Source organism: Cucurbita maxima, unplaced genomic scaffold (assembly GCF_002738345.1).
Source record: "Cucurbita maxima cultivar Rimu unplaced genomic scaffold, Cmax_1.0 Cma_Scf00035, whole genome shotgun sequence".
Taxonomy (NCBI): Eukaryota; Viridiplantae; Streptophyta; class Magnoliopsida; order Cucurbitales; family Cucurbitaceae; genus Cucurbita; species Cucurbita maxima.
Window position 1 is genome coordinate 1,780,630 of NW_019272051.1, and position 4,263 is coordinate 1,784,892.

At 35.0% G+C, this 4,263-nt stretch overlaps 1 long non-coding RNA gene across 1 annotated transcript in view; it reads right to left on the reverse strand.

Moving 5' to 3' along the window:
* Positions 1-1,166: 1,166 nt before the first annotated feature.
* Positions 1,167-4,263, reverse strand: part of LOC111467968 — a 14,150-nt gene continuing 11,053 nt past the window's right edge. Inside the window, exon 3 of the long non-coding RNA XR_002714666.1 lies at positions 1,167-1,179. This is a non-coding gene — a long non-coding RNA (uncharacterized LOC111467968). The remainder of the gene's footprint in view (positions 1,180-4,263) is intronic.

Here is a 4,263-nt window from a genome sequence, read left to right on the forward strand (position 1 = left end):
CCAATCCCAAGAAACTTCGTATCTCGGTGACCGTTGTTGGGCGTTTCCATTTCGTGACCACTTCTATCTTATTGGGATCTACGAAGATTCTGTCTTTAAACACTACGTGCCCTAGAAACGAAACCTGTCGTAGCCAAAATTCGCACTTGGTGAATTTGGCATACAGCTTGTTCTCCCTTATGATAGTTAAGACTTTGCAAAGGTGCTCTTGGTGTTCTAGGTCCGTTTTCGAGTATATCAGGATATCGTCTATGAACACGATCACAAACGAGTCTAAGCACTCCTTAAATACTCAGTTCATTAGTTCCATAAATACCGTTGGGGCATTGGTGAGACCAAAAGACATCACCACAAACTCATAGTGACCATATCTGGTTCGAAAGGCTATTTTCGTTATGTCTTCATTTTTAATCTTAATTTGATGGTATCCTGATCGAAGATATATTTTAGAAAACACTGTCGCCCCACGTAGTTGGTCAAATAGGTCCTCAATACAGGGTAACGGGTATTTTTTCTTTACCGTCCTCTTGTTTAATTCCTTATAATCAATGCATAAACGCATTGAGCTGTCTTTCTTTTTGACAAACAACACTGGCGCACCCCAAGGGGACACGCTAGGTCGAATGAAGCCCTTATCTAGCAGATCTTGCAGTTGTGTTTTAAGTTCTTTTAGTTCTACTGGTGCCATGCGGTACGAGGCCTTAAAGATGGGTCTCGTTCCTGGTTCCAGATCTATTCCAAAGTCTACCTCTAAAGATGGAGGAATTCCTGGGAGAAATGCCCACCCCCCTTGTTGTATTAGGCGTCTCGCTTTCATCATCGATATTATTTTTGGGTGGTACCTGTGGAGGTTCCTTTAAACTTAAAGGTAAGTCCGTTGGGAGGTGTGAATATCACCTCCTTCTTATGGTAGTCTATGCTAGCAAAGTTTTCGGTTAACTAGTCCATTCCTAGTATGACGTCAAAATCCGTCATATCCACTACCTTTAAGTCCACGTGGATGGTTTGTCCAGCTATTACCACTTGTCCATCCTTTACTCTATTTATCATAACTAAGTCTACCCCTGCTGGGGTACCAACCGACAATGCATGTTTATTTATTTTAATTTTCAGCTCGTATTAAGGCAGGAAATTTTTCTACATCTCACTACTTCTAAAGCTCAGCTTCCATTAAAGGCACTTATGTCATTCACCCATCAATTTAAGTATACATGTTTTAAACTTTTATGGTCTTAACTCATTTTTTTTTACTGATACTTTTAATTTCATCTTTACATACTTCAAAGTTATAAAATTTTCTTTCATACACTACCACTTTTAATATCTATAGTGTACTAGATATTGACATCTATCAAGCTTCTTAAGTCATTTTATTTCACCTGACACTACTTACTCTTCAGTATACATTGGTACATTCATTCCCATCTCTATGGTCATAAGACTGTGTAGTTTATCTATGTTCGAGATGTCTAACTGAAGCATATGACATTTCTTAGCAAAATCATCTTCATGCATAAACTAACATTTAGTAGCTTACTAAAACTATAGCTACTCATTCACAATAACAACCTCAGTAAATCAAAACATCATCAATACAACAAATTACATTCACATTCCATGCAAGGTAAAACATAACATATTCTACATTCTAATAAATATAGAATTAAGCCAACATAATGCAGTAAATTATAATACAATCAATGGTGTAAAAGTCCAATTATGAGTTATATTTTATAATGACCAAGCAATAACAACATACACAATTAACGACATTTCATTTTTTATCTTAAGCAAGACATACCTGATAGAGACGGGGCATCAATGGTGGGACCATGGAACATGCCAAGCCTACATCGTAGGCTAGTCTACAAGATCTATAACCTGACTTTGATACCAACTGTAACGATCCAAAATTTTCTACTTAATTTAAGGTCGCTACTGTATACGTACCATAAACATTGAATGCGGAAGACCTCATTTAAATTCCATAAAACATAACCTTTAATTTAAAACACAGCCATGAACTTACGTGTTTCGAAAACATCTTTAAAACGACACAACAAAAGACCCGAAATAATATAAATAAGCATTTAAGTTTAAAACATCCTATTCTAGCCTAAGTCTAAGAAAATAAATACCACTATCCTATGCATGTGCCATGATCTCGAGTTGCGATGTCGTCGTCAGCCGTACAGGAATGCCTTGCCTTAACCAGAAAAATATAGTAGCACATGGCTTGAGTATTTAAAGAAATATTCAGTAAGTGACCCCACTATTGGGGTTAAATGCAACAATCACATACAATTAAATGATTGGACCTATCTTTTGTTTCGTTTCGTTTTTCCTACGGTGCTGTCCTAACGGGTAATCGTGGACGTGTACCATATACTTTACACACAGCCCATACATGCAAGTATGGGCTCACCAGCTAGTTTGCACACCGCTAGGCCACTTTCCTTATCCGGTGGGCATACTCTGGGAGCCCCTTATGCCGGGACCCGTTAAAACTAGTAACCGTTACGGGAGTGCTATGCAAAGAATAATGATCGTTGTCCTGCCATTGAATATACGCGTCCGTACCCTCGTGATGGGATAGGGGTATCCCTCCAGATGCATGAACACACATAATGCATGAGGTCCCCACTACTTCTTCATTTATCATTAATGAACATAACCCCCCTGTCACGTTCCATGCTTCATGTCTTCATTTTCAATTTACATTTCATACATATTCTTATCGGGGTTATGATTACAAACAGTTTACCATATTTCATGTCATACAATTCATGTTGTTTACATTCAAACATTCCATACAATCATGTCATAATCATTCAAGAACAACATATCGTTACATGCATTACACATCACCTCAAACTAAACAGCAAACATAGCATACATTCACGTTCACATGACTACGTACTTAAGCACAATAATCTAGCATACAATGTATCATATCATAAACAAGTCATAATGTAAACACTTCATAGTCATATCGTTCTCTAACTTACCATAGCCTTAACGTTCTTATACCTATCACAGACATATCATTATGTAACGTACCTTAGTCATATCATCACAAGAACGTATCCTAATGCTATCGTTCTATCAATCTATCACAAACCTATCCCTTTCTACCTATAACCTAACCGTATTCTTTCATCAATTTGTCCTATCCATAGCACTCCGGTATGTTACCTAACCTTAACATTTCATGAACGTATCTTACTCCTATTGTTACATTTCTTTTTGTGCATTCTTCTTGTATCCTATCTCAAACATATCCTTGAGCACAACCTACCATAATTATTATCATACAATCCACATATTATAACATAACATAACATATAGAAAGCATATCGATCTGCAGACAATTCACACATATCAATATATATGACACGTGCAGAACCACAGGCACGTGTCAACATCAAATATAATCATGTTTTTAGTAAGGTCACTTACCTGACTCGCTTAAGTCGTTGTTACAAATATATCTTTAATGAAAGTTCGATTCTGTCCTTTGAAATCCAAGTCAACCTATATGACCTCATGACATCAGTTTCAAGTTTGAACTCTATGAAAATATTTCCCTTACATTCTGATATTTTCTATTAGACAAAATTTAAAGGAGCTCACTGCCCTTGCCCTATGATATTTCCTGTTTTATTGTTAAATCCTGCTCCACAAATCTTTCCTCAATCTCCCTCTCTCTAATTATTTTAATTCTGTAAATAGGTTTTTCAATTGTGTAAACAGATTAACAAATCTTTCCTCAATCTCCTCTCTCTCTCATTACTTTAATTCTGTAAATAGGTTTTAAAATGGTGTAAACAGATATTACTGGCCAAGTCTATTGTTTGGCTACAATCTCTTAGTTTATAGATCTGCCAACTAAAATTTTATTGAATACTATCTTTTAGTTTATAGATCTGCCAACTAAAATTTTATTGAATACTATCTTTTAGTTTATAGATCTGCCAACTAAAATTTGATTGAATAACAAAAATCTAATCAATTGTATATGAGATCTGATTATTACAGATCTGTTAAAGATATGAAAGAAGATTTGATCCTAAATTAATTTCTTATAACCATAACTATAAAGGAAAAGGATTGTACCATAATAACAGACAAAAATCTCTAAATCTGCAATCTGGTTGAAAGCCATTTTACTTCTCAAATTTGATTTTTTTTTTTTTTTTTTTTTTTTTTTTTTTTTTTTTTTTTTTTTTTTTTTTTTTTTTTTTTTTTTTTTTTTTTTTTTTT